Source organism: Macaca fascicularis, chromosome 5 (assembly GCF_037993035.2).
Source record: "Macaca fascicularis isolate 582-1 chromosome 5, T2T-MFA8v1.1".
In the NCBI taxonomy this organism is placed as follows: Eukaryota; Metazoa; Chordata; class Mammalia; order Primates; family Cercopithecidae; genus Macaca; species Macaca fascicularis.
In genome coordinates this window covers 70,973,214-70,992,401 of record NC_088379.1, presented here as the reverse complement: position 1 = coordinate 70,992,401, position 19,188 = coordinate 70,973,214, and the positions used below count along the sequence as shown (strand labels likewise).

Here is a 19,188-nt window from a genome sequence, read left to right as displayed (position 1 = left end):
TGTCTCCTTCAATAATTTTAGGAAAGAATATAAAAGTGACATTTTTATGTTTCCACTAGTGCTGAATATAGGCTTCTGAATTAGAAGGTAGATGGCAGAGACAAAAGATTTAACTTTTCATAGTAAAAGAATAGTTGCTTCAAATTGTTTCTTCATGTTCTAAGAGTTGTGAGATATTAGTCAAGGTGCATAGCATCTATGAATCTGTGGTGAAGGAATGAGAATAACAAATAGCACATGGGGTTGTTTCAAAGATTAAATAAACTAACATATGCCAATCACAGGAATAGTTCATGGCATATAAGAGATATGAAGCTAAAACTCTATCCACTTTCTCTTTCTAAAAGTGACTTATTAAATATTTACTCCTGAAACAATAGGATTATCAGGATTTTAATAAATGTTGGTTGAATATATACCTAAGAGTCTGCCAGTGTGGTTCATAATCCCATTTAAATAAGCATAAGAAAAAAGTAGCATTTAAAATGAAAATTAAAAGTAGATAATGTCACAAACAGGCTTCATCTTTTACCTTAATAGTATGTTTGTTTTAAAATAATAGGAATATAAAAAAGAAAAAAATAAAAAAAAAGAAATCAAATAAATATATGAAAATAATATAAACATCATTCTCTATGTTATAGAATCATTTATCAAACTCTGTTGAGGAGTGAAAAGAGAAAAATGTATCTATCATGATCAGTTCAGATATTAAAGTGATTGAAAGCTTCTTTAGTTACTAGAATATAAAATGTCTGAATGGAATTTACTATATTCTCATTAACAAAAAATAAGGGCAGTGTTATTACTTTATGGCTGAAATGTAAAAATGTTTTATTGACTGTATCATTAGATGATAAAACCTGCTTCTCTTCAAATAGTTATAAAAAGAAAGTTTTAGAATTTTGATAAAATAGTTGCCTAGTGGCTCATACCTGAAAATATGAAAAATATTAAAAGGTCATAATGCCATTCATTTTATTATGTGGTATTATTTGTACTGATACATAATAGATGTACATAGTTTTGGGTACATATGATAATTTAATATATTCATGTAATTTATAAAGATCAAATTAGTATTTTAGGGATACACATCACCTTAAATATTTTTCTTTCTTTCCAGCTAGAACCATTCTATTTAAAATATACAAGGTTATTATAAACTATAGTCATTCTACTAATTTATCTATCACTAGGTCTTATTTCTTTTATCAAACCTTATATTTGTACCTGCTAATAAATTCTCTTTTATTTTTGAGTGACGGATGTTACCTGAATAATATTAACTGGCAAGCCTGACTCATTTCAATGGACTTACTCTCCTTGGCTACATCAGATGATTAGATGTCTTGGGGGAACAAAGGAGACAGGCAAAAAGCGAATAGTTTAAACCACCGCAGAACTGATTAACTGACTTCAAGCTGTCATCACTGTGGGAAAAAATAAAGGTGAGACACTATATTTTGGTCCACTGTTCTCATAATACAAAATTTTATTTGAAAGAGTTGGCTCTACCACCTCACATAAGACATGAGAATCTGTAGTAGAGTACCTTTACTTGTCTTTGGGGAGCGTAAGTTACCTTTAAGGAATTGTTTTATTGTCATCAAGTAAAAATGTGCTCGACCTTCTTGTGTTTCTATTTCTCCCGTCATGGGACCTCCTCCGCCTCAATTGTTGGGCATTTTCAATATTACCAATAGTATGCTTCTCTAGAAATAATAAACATTTTTGTTTGTTTATTTTAGCACCTTTAGTTATATATTTTCTAAACTCTTTACTCCTAAACCAATGAGGATAATTAACACCAGATAGAGCAACTGAGATGCCCATTCAAATTTAAAACAATGTTTGTGCAAATATATCTTGGACAATTTATGGAATATATACAACTGTGTGAACCTTAGAAAAGATCCTCAATATGAACAAAAGTGTCCTATAATTGCTACCTATAATAAACAGATACAATGTAGATAAATTGGTAAACATGCTATAGTCAGACTAGAAGCCAATTCCAGAAACTCCAAAGCCAATTTAGAAAGCTCTTCCTCAAAATTCTATTTCATTAGAATCACTCTTGGCACAAAATCTGTATTAGCACTTATTAGGTAGGAAGTCCTTCCTAACATAAATTATTCACAAAAGCATAAGCCACGATGTCCTATCTTATGAAGTGAAATAACACTTCCATAACTTACCAGTTGTATGATCTTGGGCACACTACTTTAAATTTCTATGCGCAAGTTTATCTCAATTGGAATAATAGTGGTCCATAATCAGGAACAAATCCTGGAACTGGTGAAAGTTCATAAACATTACTTTGAATAGAGTTGTTAAAACAGCATCTAATTTATCAGTTGTTCTAGCATACAGCCTATGTTTTAAAATCTTTTCTACAAGTATAATTTAATCTTTTATTGGAACCTCAATATATTACTTTTTTTTCTTTTTGAGACGGAGTTTCGCTCTTGTTGCCCAGGCTGGAGTACAATGGCGCGATCTCGGCTCAGCGCCTTGTCCACCTCCCAGGTTCAAGTGATTTTCCTGCCTCAGCCTCCAGAGTAGCTGGGATTACAGGCACGTGTCACCAAGCCTGGCTAATTTTGTATTTTTAGTAGTGACGGGGTTTCTCCATGTTGGTCAGGCTGGTGTCGAACTCCCGACTTCAGGTGATCTGCCGGCCTCGATCTCCCAAATTGCTGGGATTACCGGTATGAGCCACCACACCCGGCCCCCAATATATTACTTTTAATATGTTTTATCCTCCACTGTTCTAGAAACCTAAAACAGCTTGCAATTTCTCAGGTATGTAAATGCTTACCGTATGGTAATACATTCTAGAACAATATCTTGGATTAATGGCCTGAATTACAAAACAAATTAGTAAAACAATAGTTTTGATTCTTTACCAAGTACAAAAAATTGAAAATTTCTGGATTATAGAATAATAGGGCATATATTACTCAAATAATATAAACACAAATAATGTAAATTCTCAAAATGTTATACCTTAGTATACTTAAACATAGTTATCTAGACTAGTGCTGGCAGTAGAATTTTGTATGATGATAGAAATGTTATAGATCCGTGCTGTCTAATTTGGAAAGGAGTAGTCATAGGTGGTGATTGAATACTTGAGATTTGAGTAGTGTGATGGTGGTTAGTATTGTGTGTCAACATGATTAGGTCATTGGGTGCCCAGGTATTTGGACAAACATTTTTTTTCTGGGTGTCTCTGTGAGGGTGTTTCTGGAAGACATTAGTATTTGAATCAGTAGACTGACTAAAGCCATGTGACCTCCCTGTGTAAATGGACATCACCCTGGCTGGGCACAGTGGCTCATACCTGTAATCCCAGCACTTTGGGAGGCTGAGGTGGGTGGATCACCTCAGGTCAGGAGTTCTAAACCAGTTTGGCCAACATGGCAAAACCATCTCTACTAAAAATACAAAAATTAGCCACGGAGGGTGGTGCCTGCCTATAACCCCAGCTACTCAGGAGACTGAGGCAGAAGAATCTCTTGAACCTTGGAGGTGGCCGTTGCAGTGAGCTGAGATTGTGCTGCTGCACTCCAGCCTAGGTGACAGAGCAAGACTATCTCAAGGGAAAAAAAAAAAAAAATAAATCCAATCTATTGAAGACCTGACTAGAACAAAGAGAAGGAGCAAGGGAGAACTTTCTCTATGTGTGACTGTTTACAATGAATACCCGTTTCTTTTACTCTTGGACTGAGATTTATGTTATTGTGGCTCCCGGTTCTCAGGCCTTCAGACTTAGACTGGAACTACACCATTGGTTTTCCTGGGTCTCTAGTTTACAGAAGGCAAATCATGAGAATTCTCAGCCTCAGTAATTATATGAGCCAATTTCTAATTATATATATACACACACACACACATTATTATAAATATATATAATTTATATATAATATAATGTTATAAATATATAATTATATAGATATATAATTACTACATAATTATGTATATAATTACATCTATATACACTCAGATAGAGGTGTAATTATAGAATATGTAGCTATATACAATTATTTAGATAGATTTTTCTCTCTCTCTCTGTGTATATATCTTATTGGTTTTGTTTCTCTGGAGAACCTTGACTGACACAGATTTTGTACGAAGAGTGATTCTAATGGAATAGAATTTTAAGAATGAGTTTTCTAAATTGGTTTTGGAGTTTCTGAAATAGGCTTTCTAGTCTGACTAGACTTAAAGATGCTAGTGATTCTATTTCTGCTAGAAAGAGAACACTTGTAGTGTGTAGAGTGAACTAGCAGTGGAGGTATGCAAAATATCTTAATTGAGTACACCTAACCAATCACTTATAAGAAGCAAGAAGCTGAGTATATGATGCTTTCAAAGATTTATGAAAAACTAACAAATATAATGAGGTTGGCTGGTTGCTTCTAATTTTGCTGGACAAAGTGACAGAAAAGATCGAGTTTCAGAATTCAAATTGTCAGCTCAAGCACTGCATAAATGACTTAAAACCTTTTGCATGCCCTGGAGGAGATCCTTATCTCCTTTTGCTACAGGACTGAGATAGCTGAAAATCAAATGCAGAATTTCATCCAGTGCTTCACTGAATTGCAGGTTGAGTTCTCAGTCTCAGAGTATCTACTTTTAAATTGAGGACATTGTTTGAAAAAGAACTGGATGTTGTAAGTTGGAATGGGGGCATATGGGGAAACCCTAATGAAGCCAAGGACATTGAGCCTCTAAATTCTGATTAGTCTTCTTTGTCAGTGAAAGAGGCCTTGACTAATACAGGTAGTATAATTGAGGGATTTAATTTTTAATTGTATTTACTTTTAATTAATTACACATTAAATTTATATAGCCCTATGTGCTAGTGGCTACTATATTGGCCAACTCAGATATACACAAACGGATTTGCACATACAATGGCAACAAGTTGTTTTTATCTACTTGATGAGTTTTAGGGATGGGGGTATACTTCAGAAGAGTTTTGTTGTCTCCAATAATCTTTTAAGTGTGAATTGCAGTCCACTTAATTGAGAAGGAAGTTAAATAGAAATTGAATTTTTTTTTTTTCTTACTTTATATTCATTCAACGGCTGGGTGTGGTGGCTCATGCCTGTAATCCCAGCACTTTGGGAGGCCAAAGTGGGTGGATCGCTTGAGCCCAGGAATTTGAGACCAGCCTGGGCAACATGGTGAAACTCCACTTCTACGAAAAATACAAAAAAAAAAAAGAGACAATCATGGTGACGCTCATATGTGGGCCCAGCTACTCGGAAGGCTGAGACAGGAGGATCACCTGATCCCCAGAGATCAAGCCTGCCGTGAGCTGTGATCATGCTACTGTTCTCCAGCCTAGGTGACAGAGTGAGATACTGTCTTGGAAATAAATAAATATATTTGTTCAAGGTTAAATAATCAGTTTAGATAAACAGGCTGTTTAGTGCTGTAAGTTTCCTTCTTTGAACACGACGAATCAGCAAGCAAATGAAACAAAGCAGTGATAATTGCAAAAAGTAAGACCACAACCAAAACCAAAAAATTATCTTGAGATTCATTTTTCTTTCTATTTTTCTCAGAGATTGATATCACTCTTTTATGCTTGGCTTTAATATGCTTTTCAAACATTTTGTTAATGTAAAACCTTTTTTCTGATCATCATATTTTTATTTGTTATCTTCTCTGCTTTTTCTTGTAGATCATTCATAAGTATAGTCAGGCCTCTCATAATTTCTTGTTTCCCTTTAAGGGCCTCAGTCCCCTGCTGTGGACTTGTCTTTACATTTTTCTGATATTTTACAACGACTTTTCTGCTGTTTAGTATTCACATATATAATTATTCTCCAGCTTCACTCTTCCACACTTTATGGTGATTTGTGACGACTACTTCATTTTTAACAGCATCAGCTCTTTTTCAGCCCCTTTCTGGCTCCTAAGGAACTAAATATTAATTCTGATACTTAATTTCATTCAGACCAAATGATAACCACACCAGTAATTGTCAAAAGAACTTTAAATTTGAGGAGATAAAAAGGAATAAAATAAAATAAAATAAAATAAGGGGCAGAAATTAAATCTGAATGATTTCTTCAATTCAGCTGGCAAACAGAAAACAAAAATCACTAGAATTAGAATCGGAACAGCAAGCAATATTTCAGGATTTTTTTTCCTACCAAAACATTCAGTTACCAAGAGGAAAATAAAGGGCTTATCTGTTAACTATCTTTTGATGAATTAGTCGCAGTGAAAATGGGCAGATAGTGGAAATCATTATCACATTTTGCTCCTATTTAAGGTTTGAAAGCCATTGTGATCTCTGGCAGAGAAACTTGATCTATTTCTCACACCTGGAAAACAAGCAAGCAGTGTGTTACCTACTAAAGATGTAACTTCTGTTCTTTCTTTTAGTATATTACCAGTATCTTCTTAATAATCTACTGTTATTCTAAATAACAAGCCTTTTATTTTTAGGAATTGGCATCTACAACTACTTCTGCCAAATCTGCCTTTAGTATACACAATGCATTCCAGTACAATATTAATGATTATGCTTGTTAAAAAATAAAATTATTTTGGCATGGCTCAGATGAAGATACTCATTTATATAAGGCTTTCATAGTTACGTTAAAAACACAGAAATTGATCTTTAAAAATTAAAAGCATGATTATGATCATGGTGATTAAGAAAGAAACAGGAACAAATATTATACATGTACTTGTACATATATTAAGTGTATATTTGTACACACTGAAAAAAATACATTTTTCAATGAATGGTCCTATTTAAGATTTGAGTATGCTGTAAAATTTCATTTTATGCCAACTTTTCAAAGTGTGAATGCTGTGTAGCTTGGGTCATAGTTCAAACTGGATTTTGATAACTACATTTTCTTATATAAGGTATAATATTAACACTAGCAATTCTAAATTCCATATTTAGCACAGTACAGTTTTTTTTCTGATTTTTTGCTTCAGGTCCTAATACTTCCTATTTTATAATAATCTGCACTTATGGGGAAATTCTTAGGTTATATACATATACATAAAAGAACACTGGTCTTCAGCTATATATTATTTTGTTTTGTTTTGTTTTTGTTCTTAATATTTGTCTATGTGAGACCAACAACAAAGTAAAGAAACAAAAGGCAAACTATTATAAATTATCGACGCACTGCTGAGATTCTCTGAGTTAAACCGTTTAATGCAAAAGAAGTGCACTTTGACTTTTTTTTTTAAAGTTTGCTGTGAATGCTATCAACGAAAATCAGAGGGAAGAAAAAGCTCCAAGCTGGTGTGATTATAACACACCATCAGTGAAAGCCATTTCCCATCCTTGACTGCCAAAGGTGTAAATGAGCATCTGAGGCTAGTGCTAATTACAGCAATCTAAAGACAGAAACTGCTGTTCTTAAATCTAGGAAGCAAGTGAAATCCAGCATTGATTTCCAAAGTGTGTAATTTTAGAACTCCTTTCTGTGATATTGTGTGTTTGATCTTTCCAATGATGGTTCACATTTAAATCACCCATCTAAAGGATTTAATTTAAAACTGTTTTTAAGGCATGTATAAATACTAATTTTGTAATTAATATCAACATAAAGATATTTTTAATTATTAATGTCTTTTGGTGTGATGTGTAATGGTCCAAGTTAAGTGGATATTTAAAATAATTTTCCTGATAGCCTTTCAAAAAAATTGAAATTCTGTAGAAAGCTTATAATAATTGTATCAACGATGTATTAAGTTGCAGATATGGATAATAAATTTTGACTTTGAGGTTGAAGAAATGACATTGCTGAAGCACATAAGAATATGTGCTTTTCTGTTTTCTTTTTTATCTTTCCCTTACAAATAGAGGAAGCAGGATACTGTAGTAGAGAAGAGTGAAGCATGGGTTCATAAAATAGAGTGCCTGAGTAAGTGACTCATTCTTTTTAAGCCTCAGTTGCCTAACTAGTAAATAAACATAAGAGCTTCTTTAATGGGGTTATTATGATGATGAAGTGAGCTATTACATGCACAATATGAAAACAACATACCTCACATGTAATGACTCTTAATTATTTTATTGTGATTACTGTATTGACAAAAAAGCTTTTCTGTATTGACTCATTCTTTCTTCTCTCCTCAAATCTGTGTTACTTTTCTTTATCTTAAAAACCTGTTCTGTTGGCAAATGACCTACATTATGTCTCATTCTCTTTTTTCCTCTTACTGACAAGCTTCTTAATTAATTTATAATGATCATTATTATAGTAGATTCCATACATTTTCACATAAACATATAATTATGCATATTTACAAATATGGGCTTGTATTATCCTGTATCTTTTTGCTGTGACTCTTGTCACTGAAATATTTGTTTGAATATCTTTACTGATCAGCAAGTTTGTAACTCTATTGTTATTTTTAATGGCTATGTAATTATGGTACCATAGTTTTGTTGTTATAATTTTCCAATACCTCAGTGGATTTGTTATATCTTTCCTGCTTTTGCTTATTTGCTGTTTCCTCTAATGGAAAAGCAGTATAGTATAATGCTTTGAATCAAAAACTCTAAATCTAGAGTGCTAGAGTATTAATCTGGCCCTGCTCTTTAGTAGTTGACTAACCTTGGATAAATTATTTATTTGTGATGAGCAGAAGGTTGTTGTTTGAAGTTATAAAAAAAATCAAGTTATCTATTAAATTTCCAGACCTGACTAATTCTTACATCTATAAGTCATAATTTAAAGGGTAGGTCCAAGTGCCCAAGCTGAAGGACTCTGAGATACTACCGCAAGTATATACAATGCATGTATCCTATCTTTCCATTACTGTATACTGGAGAAAGGGGAATACCCAGCTTAGATACAGAGGTCGACTAGCAAATTTGAACTGCCACTGATATCAAAGTGAAAACAAGCCATTATAGCTCCCTGTGAAAACAGAGATGGTTAGAAACCAAGTAATAAATTGAATATTGAGCCAATTTTGTCTAATGGGATTATTTCTGCTGTTTAGGAGTGCGTATTTAGTGTGTATATTCATCACAGCTGGGAGTACCCTTCCATGAATCCTTCACCTACAGAGTAGAGCTATCAGGATAAGAGAGGTTATGTGAAAGTCTGGAATCTATACTCTCCACATAGCCAAGAGGATAAAACAGAATCAGTAACATATCCCAAATAGCATTTCAGAGATTAGTAACAACTTCATAGACTTAACAAATACAAGAGTATTGGACTCAATGCTCCTATTTTAATTCACTTTTCTAACTTCTGCAAATGCTAGTTACTCTTATTGGATATTGGTAGATGACTGAATATCCAAGGTAAACAACTAAGGGGTAGCTCCAATCACAGAGGTTGCAGAGGAGGTGGTGACCTTATTTTAAAATATTACACATCTTTTGAGTACATTATGTGGCTATTTCTCCAGTAAATGTGTTTTTCTTTTCAATCTCCATCCAGACAGATTATCAAAAGCAGCTTAAATTCATCTGAGATAGAGAATAGTATACACGTATATAGGTATATCTTGCCAAGCAATATCTGCTTTTTGTCACAATAACATTCAAAGGAATTGTAATTGTCTTGATATTTGCCAAGAATATGACACTGGTAGTGTAACTGGGATTTAGAACTCTAACTTGCCATTGACATAAAATGGCAAGAACTTTGAAAGACAAGTGATATGGTTTGGCTGTGTCCCCACCCAAATCTCATCTTAGATTGCAATTCCTATAATTCCCACATGTCATGCGAGGAACCTGGTGGGAGGTAATTGAATCATGAAGACAATTTCCTCCATGCTGTTCTCGTGATAGTGGGTGAGTTCTCATGAGATCTGACTGTTTTATAAGCTTCTGGCATTTCCTCTGCTGGCACTGATTCTCTCTCCTGTCGTCCTGTGAGGAGGTGCCTTCTGCCATTATTGTAAGTTTCCTGAGGCCTCCCCAGCCGTGCAGAACTGTGAGTCAATTAAGCTTATTTCCTTTATAAATTACCCAGTCTTGGGTATGTGTTTTTTAGGAGTGTGAGAATGAACTAATAGAGCAGGCTAGGCCATAAGGACTGTTACTTTTAGGTGAGTCTTAATGCTAAACTAGGCCTAGAGACAGTGGACTAGGGGAGCATGCAACATCTTGAAACACAGCTGGGGTGGCTAACAGAGTGCTGGCATCACTCCTACCCTAACCCCAAGCTGCACAACTCGTGGCTCCAAAAGAGACCTTTCCTTTCATACAAGGAGAGAAGAGGGAAGAATGAGGAGGACTTTGTCTTACATCTGGGATACCAGTCCAACCACAGCAGGATAGGGCAGCAATCAGAGTCTTGAGGCCCCTGTTCCAGGCCCTAATTCCTGAATGACATTTCTAGACACTCCCTGGTTCAGAAAAGAACCTGCTGCTTTAAAGGTAAAGACCCAGTTCTGGCAGCATTTATCATCTGCTACCTGAAGAGCCTTTGGGCCCTGAATAACCAGCAGTGATACCCAGGTACTACGTTGAGGGCCTTGGATAGGCCTCTGAGACATGCTGGCTTCAGGTGAGACTCAACACATTCCCAGCTATGGTAGCTATGGAACAAAACTCCAAGAAGCAAAGGGAAAAGTAAAGGGGACTTTGTCTTGAACCTTAGGTACCAGCATGACCACAGCGGGGGTAAAGCACCACAAGTGGGCTCTTGTGGTACCCACTTCCAGAAGTTGACTCTTGGATGGCATTTCTGGACCTGCCCTGTACCAGAGGGGATTCCACTGACCTGAAGGGTGAGTCTCAGGCCAGGAAGCATTCACAAGCTGACTTAAGAGCTTTTGGGCCTTACAAAAATATCAGTGGTAGTCTAGCAATACTTCTCATGGCCTGTGGTGGTGGTGGCTATTGGGTGAGGTTCCTCTGCCTTTGGAAAGGGGAGAGAAGAGTGGGAAAGACTGTGTCTTGTGGTTTGAGTGAGTGTTTGGCCACAGCCCAGAATACCAGGTAGACTTCTAAGGTTTTTGACTCTAGTCCCTCACTCCTAGACAGCACTTCTAGACCAACCTGGGACCTGGGGCATCTCAAAACCCTGAAGAGAAAGACACAGAACTGGCTGGCTTTGCCACTTGCTGGTTGTTGAGGCCCAGGACTCATGGATCTGTTGCCTACAAGAGACACACTTCACCTATAAAGACACACAGACTGAAAATAAAGGGACAGATAAAGAAATTCCATGCAAATGGAAACCAAAACTGTGCAAGAGTTGCTATACTTATTTCAGTCAAAATAGATTTCAAGACAAAACTATAAGAAGAAAGAGTAGTGACCTTCTGTATAATGATGGTTTAATTCAGCAAGAGGATATAACAATTATATATATACACACACACACACACACACATTACATGTACCCAACACTGGGGCATGTAGGTATATCAAGCAAATATTATTGGAGCTGAAGAGAGATATAGGCCCTGATACAATAATAGATTGAAACTTCAACACCCCATTCTCAGCACTGGACAGATCTTTAAAAAAGAAAATCAACCAAGAAACATCAGACTTAATCTGCAGTATAGACTAAATAGATCTAATAGGTATTTACAACACATTTCATCTAACAGTTGTGGAGTACACATTCTTTTCCTGAAAACATGGAACATTCTCAGGATAGACCATATGTCAGGTCACAAAACAAGTTTTGAAACATTAAAAAAAAAATTGAAATAATGTCAAGTATCTTCTCTGACCATAATGAAATAAAACTAAAAATTAATAACAAGATGAACTTTGGAAACTATGTAAATAGATGAAAATTAAACAATATGTTCCTGAATAACCAGTGAGTCAATTAAGAAATTATGAAGGAAATTGAAAAGTTTCTTGAAGCAAATGATAATAGAAATGTGGCATATCCAAAACCCAAGGGATAGAGCAAAAGCAGTGCTAAGAGAGATGTTTATAGCAATAAGTGCTTACATAAAAAAAGACCTGTAATACCAGCACTTAGGGAGGCTGAGGTGGCAGACCGTTTGAGGTAAGGAGTTTGAGACCAGCCTGACCAACATGGTGAAACCCTGTCTCTAACAAAAATACAAAAAATTAGCCAGATATGGCAGTGTGCACTTGTAATCCCAGTTAGTCAGGAGGCTGAGGCAGGAGAATCACTTGAACCTGGGAGGTGGAGGTTGTAGTGAGCCAACGCTGGGCTACTGCACTCCAGCCTGGGTGACAAAGTGAGACTCCTCCCATAAAAAAAAAAAAAGAGGAAAAACTTCAAATAAACACAATCTAACAATATATCTTAAAGAACTAAAAAAGCAAGAGCAAACTAAACTCAAAATTAGTAGAAAAATAATAAATATCAGAGTAGAAATAAATGAAGTTGAAATAAAAAGTATATACAAAAGATCAGTGAAAAAAGTTGGTTTTTTTGAAAAGTCAAACAAAATTGACAAATCTTAAGCCAGACTAAGAAAACAAAAGAGAGAATATACAAATGAATAAAATCAGAAATGAAAAAGGAGACATTTCAACTGCAGAAATTCATAGGATCATTAGTGGCTACTATTAACAACTATACACCAATAAATTGGTAAATATAGAAGAAATGGACAAATACCTAGCCAGATGCCACCAAGGTTGAACCAGGTAGAAATCAGAAAACTGAATTGACCAATAACAAGTAACAAGATTGAAGCCATAATAAAATGTGTCCCAATAGAGAAAAGCCTGGGACCCAATGGCTCCGCTGCTGAATTCTACCAAACATTTAAAGAACTAATACTAATTCTACTCAAACTCTTCTTAAAAATAGAATAGAAGAGAATGCTTTCAAACTCATTCTATGAGACCAGTATTATCCTGATACAAAAACCAGATAAAGATACATTAAAATTAAAAAACAAAACAAAACAAAACAAAAAAAACTACAGGCCAATATATGTGATGAATATTGATGCGAAGATGCCCAACAAAATGCTAGCAAACCAAATTCAACAATATACTAGAAAATCATTCATTACAGCCAAGAGGGATATATTCCTAAGATAAAAGGATAGTCCAGCATATGCAAATCAGTCAAGGTGAAACATCACATCAGCAGAATGAAGAATAAAAAAAAATGGTTATTTATGTTGATGCTTAAAAATTTGATTAAATTCAATGTCTCTTCATGAGAAAACTAAAAATAAAATAGATATAGAAGGAACTTACCTCAACATAAAAGCCATATATGACAGACCTACAGCTAGTATCAGACCAAATGGGGTAAAACTGAAAGGCTTTTCTCTAAGATCTAGAACATGACAAGGATGTCCACTGTCACCACTGTTATTCAACACAGTACTGGTAGTCCAAGCTAGAGCAATCAGTCAGGAGGAAGATATAAAGGTCATTCAAATTGGAAAGGAAGAAAAATTATTACTGTTTACAGAGGATATGATCTTATATTTATACTAACCTAATGACTCCACCAAAAAACTATTAAAATTGATAAATTTAGTAAAGTTGCAGGATACAAAATCAACATACAAAAATCAGTAGTATTTCTATATGCTGACAGTGAACAATGAAAAAAATAAAAAAGCAATCCCATTTACAATAGCCACACATAAAATTAAATACCTAGGAATTAACCAAAGAAATGAAATATCTCTATAATGAAAACTATAAAACAAAGATTAAAAATAAATTGTAGAGGACACCAAAAATTGGAAAGATATTGCATGTTCATAGATTGGAAAAATCAATATTGTTAAAATGTCTGTACCACCCAAAGCAAGCTACAGATTCAATCCAATCCTTGTAAAAATACCAAAGACATTCTTCACAGAAATACAAAAAAATAATTCTAAAATTTGTATGGAACCACAAAAGATGCAGAATAGCCAAAGCTATTACATATTTAGATATAGAACACAAAAGACCCAGAATAGCCAAAGCCTAAACAAAAGGGACAAAATTGGAAGCATCATATTATCTACTTAAATTATACTGCAAAGCTAGAGTAACACAAACAGCATGGTACTGGTATGGAAACAGACACATAGACCATTTCAACAGAATGGAGAACTCAAGAACAAGTCCACATACTTACAGTGAATTCATTTTTGACAAAAGATCCAAGAACATATACCCCTATCTCTCACCTTATACAAAAATCAAATTAAAATGCATTCAGGACTTAAATCTAAGAACTCAATCTATAAAACTACTACAAGTAAACATTGATAGAGCTCTCCAGGACAGTGGGCTCACCAAAAGTTTCTTGAGCAATACCTTACAAACACAACCAACCAAAGCAAAAATGGACAAATTAGACTGCATCGAGTTGAAAAGCCTCTGCATAGCAAAGGATACAATCAACAAAGTAAATGACAATCCATAGAATGGCAAAATATGTCTGCAAATTATTCATTTAACCAGGGATTAATAACCAGAGCATATACGGAGCTCTAACAACTCTATACAAATTCAATTATCTGATCAAAAAATGGCAAAATATTTGAAAAGACATTTATCAAAAGAAGACATACAAATAGAAAAGAGGCATATGAAAAGGTGTTCAACATCATTGATCATCAAGAAATTCAAATCAAGACTACAATGAGATATCATCTCATCCCAGTTAAAATGACTTATATTCAAATGACAGGAAATAACAAATGCTGGTGAGGATGTGGAGAAAAGGGAACCCTCATACACTGTTGGTGGGAATATAAATTAGTACAGCCACTGTGGAGAACAGTTCGGAGGTTCCTCAAGAAACTAAAAGTAGAGCCACCCTCTGGTCCAGCAATCCCATTGCTGGTTATATACCCAAAATAAAATAAATCTGTATTTCGAAGCTATATCTGCACTCCTATGTTTGTTGTAGCACTGTTTACAATAGCTAAGATTTGGAAGCAGCCTAAGTGTTCAACAGATGAATGGATAAAAAAAGGGATATACATACATGCATGCACATGTACACACATACACACATACACACACACACACGATACAGTATTATTCAGCCATAAAAAGGAATGAGATCTTGTCATTTGCAACAACATGGATGGAACTGGAGATCATTATGTTAAGTGAAATAAGTCAGGCACAAAAGATAAGCATTGCATGTTCTTACTTATTTGTGGGATCCAAAAATCAAAACAATTTAACTCATGGAGATAGAGAGTAGAATGATATTTACTAGAGGATGGGAAGGGGAGTGGGGGTTTGAGGAAAGTGGTGATTGTTCATGGGTACAAATAACATAGTTAAAAAAAAAAAATGAGTAAGACCTACCATTTGATAGCACAACAGGGTGACTATAGTCAATAATAACTGTACATTTTAAAACATCTAAAAGAGTGTACTTGAATTCTTTGTAACTCAAAGGATAAAATGCTTGAGAGGATGGATACCCCATTCTCTATGATGTTGTTATTTTGCATTGTGTGCCTGTATCAAAACACCTCCTGTACCTCATAAAAATATGTATATATATACACACACACACACACACACACATATACACACACACACTCATATACTATATATGTGTGTGTGTGTATATATATATGTATATATACTGACAAAAATAAAAAATAAATAAAATGACAAATACTTTGGGTACTCTTAAGTGCATACCAGGAAATTTAGCATTTAAATTTAGACAAATGTTAAGGTGCCCAAGATCTGGTCATTCCAAGGTACCCCTTCCAAGGTAACATCAGAAAAGAAATACAGCTTCTGCAGTCCTCTTAGAGTTTTGGACATCAATTTCCACTTTGCTTAGAAATATACCACCAAATTATTTTATAGTTATATTAGTTTACTATTGCTGCTGTAACAAATTGCCATAAATCTAGTAGTTTAAAAGAATATATTTTTTCATGTGTCTGTTGGCTGTATGAATGTCTTCTTTTGAGAAATGTCTCTTCATATCCTTTGCCCACTTTTTGATGGGGTTGTTTGTTTTTTTCTTGTAAATTTGTTTGAGTTCTTTGTAGATTCTGGATAGTAGCCCTTTGTCAGATGAGTAGATTGTAAAAATTTTCTCCCATTCTGTAGGTTGCCTGTTCACTCTGATGGTAGTTTCTTTTGCTTGTAGAAGCTCTTTAATTTAATGAGATCCCATTTGTCAATTTTGGCTTTTGCTGCCGTTGCTTTTGGTGTTTTAGACATGAAGTCCTTGCCCATGCCTATGTCCTGAATGGTACTACCTAGGTTTTCCTCTAGGATTTTTATGGTATTAGGTCTAACATTTAAGTCTCTAATCCATCTTGAATTAATTTTCGTATAAGGAGTAAGGAAAGGATCCAGTTTCAGATTTCTTTTTTTTTTTTTTTTTTTTTTTTTGAGACGGAGTCTCGCTCTGTCCCCCAGGCTGGAGTGCAGTGGCGCGATCTCGGCTCACTGCAAGCTCCGCCTCCCGGGTTCCCGCCATTCTCCTGCCTCAGCCTCCTGAGTAGCTGGGACTACAGGCGCCCGCCACCGCGCCCAGCTAATTTTTTGTATTTTTAGTAGAGACGGGGTTTCACTGTGGTCTCGATCTCCTGACCTTGTGATCCGCCCGCCTCGGCCTCCCAAAGTGCTGGGATTACAGGCTTGAGCCACCACGCCCGGCCCAGTTTCAGCTTTCTACTTATGGCTAGCCAATTTTCCCAGCACCATTTATTAAATAGGGAATCCTTTCCCCATTTCTCGTTTCTCTCAGGTTTGTCAAAGATCAGATGGCTGTAGATGTGTGGTATTATTTCTGAGGACTCTGTTCTGTTCCATTGGTCTATATCTCTGTTTTGGTACCAGTACCATGCTGTTTTGGTTATGAAAAAATGCTCATCATCACTGGCCATCAGAGAAATGCAAATGAAAACCACAAAGAGATACCATCTCACACCAGTTAGAATGGCGATCATTAAAAAGTCAGGAAACAACAGGTGCTGGAGAGGATGTGGAGAAATAGGAACACTTTTACACTGTTGGTGGGATTGTACACTAGTTCAACCATTATGGAAAACAGTATGGCGATTCCTCAAGGATCTAGAACTAGATGTACCATATGACCCAGCCATCCCATTACTGGGTATATACCCAAAGGATTATAAATTATGCTGCTATAAAGACACATGCACACGTATGTTTATTGCAGCACTATTCACAATAGCAAAGACATGGAATCAACCCAAATGTCCATCAGTGACAGATTGGATTAAGAAAATGTGGCACATATACACCATGGAATACTATGCAGCCATCAAAAAGGATGAGTTTGCGTCCTTTGTAGGGACATGGATGCAGCTGGAAACCATCATTCTTAGCAAACTATCACAAGAACAGAAAACCAAACACCGCATGTTCTCATTCATAGGTGGGAACTGAACAATAAGATCACTTGGACTCAGGAAGGGGAACATCACACACAGGGGCCTATCATGGGGAGGGGGGAGGGGGGAGGGATTGCATTGGGAGTTATACCTGATGTAAATGATGAGTTGATGGGTGCAGCACACCAACATGGCACAAGTATACATATGTAACAAACCTGCATGTTATGCACATGTACCCTACAACTTAAAGTATAATAATAATAAATAAATTAAAATATATATATATATATTTATTGTCTTATAGTGGCCCCAAATAATTATTACTGGTTAAAGTCAAGGTATCAGTAGGACTGGTTCCTTCTGGAGCTTCTGAAGGGAGAACTTGATTTTTTGCTTTTTGCCTTTGTCATTTTTGGCTCCTCTTTATTCCTGGTTTCTCTGGATTCCATCATCACAACTTTTACTACTGATTTGATCTACCTGCCTCCTTTTTGCAAGGACACTTTTGATTACATTTTCCAACTACAGAGTGTCCTCATTGCTATATCTTTACTTGAAAAATGTGTAAAGTTCCATTAATTTGTTATGTAACATAATCACAGATCTCCGAAAATAGAACATGAACATTTTTAGAGAGCCATTATTTAGCCTGCCACAGTGGGTATCTCAGAGGACTGCCATTTTTATGAAGTCCAGAGAAAGAGAAGGCTCCGCAAATGTGCAAGCTTCAGTAAAAACTGCTCTGTCACTTATGTCATGTGATCTGAGATTCTTATCAAAATGGTAAGATTCTAGAAGTCAAATAATCTGGGGAGTACAAGATTTCCCCTATGGAACAAAATACAAGTTAACATACTTAGCACTCACTATTAGTGAGAAAGATTCACAGTGATTATTGTGCTTTTCTGAATTTTAGAGCAGCATTTACTCAACTGCAATTCTTCATAGACTAATTTAGTGGATAACTCAGAAAGTGCCAGATGGAAATGGAGCCTTGAGCAGAATAGGTTTCTAAACAAATCTTTAGCTTTGAAAATCAAGGCCATGTTCTTTGATCAAGCTTTTTTGTTTTATAAAAAAATATTTTTATAAACTATTGAAACCTCAGCAACATTGAGCGTCTGAGCATAAAACAGCAAATGTTGATGTGGCTGGAGCTGCCCATCTTTCACTGAGTGCTATCAAATCTACAAAACATAAGTTTGAGTGGGTAGAAAAACAATTCACTACAAAATAGGACTGGTTTGTTTCTGACTGAGGTTCACATGGTCCAGATGGTATGGTATGAATAATTTACTTGTACAAATGGCACCTATCTGTTGCACTGATGCTTATCTTTTATTTTTACCAATTTTCCCTAAGTGGTTATCTATGGCTCACTGCGAGAAAAGAAAAACACAGGGGCTTGGTTCAAAGATGGGTCCAAACAACGTACAGATTCCTGGCTGACAAAGAAATGCCTTCTTTATTATAAACCCACTTGGGAGTGGCAGTGAAATATGAGTTAAGGGAAATTCTCTCAGTAGTGAAAGCTGTAAGAATATATGAGAGTATTCACTATGTATGGAGGATAAAAAAAATCTGAATTACAGAAACACACATGATTCCTGGACAGTAATGAATAGGCTGAACCGTTGTCCAGAAATCTTGAAACAACAGGATTAGAAGATCACAGGAAATGATTTGTGGAAATTTCTAAAGAGAGCACCAAGTATGTGGATCCATGCAAGAGGCACCCGTCATTTGGTAGGGAGACTATCCAAGATTTATCTAGATACTGCTGATAGATAGATCCACCTAATGCCACACTATTAAAACATTAAGTTGTCATAGTACCATTTCAGGTTAACTCCCTGACAGAACTTTTTTAATAGAACATGTATTTTAAAGTTTTTATATTAGGAAGTGGTC

The 19,188-nt window shown here is 35.4% G+C and overlaps 1 long non-coding RNA gene across 1 annotated transcript; it reads right to left on the bottom strand.

The window, feature by feature from the left end:
• Positions 1-1,260: 1,260 nt before the first annotated feature.
• On the bottom strand, positions 1,261-2,300 carry LOC123573510 (uncharacterized). Its single transcript, XR_006698068.2, has 3 exons — positions 2,202-2,300; positions 1,586-1,715; positions 1,261-1,433 (listed from the first exon to the last, which is right to left on the bottom strand). It is a non-coding gene; the product is annotated as an uncharacterized lncRNA (long non-coding RNA).
• Positions 2,301-19,188: the final 16,888 nt, after the last annotated feature.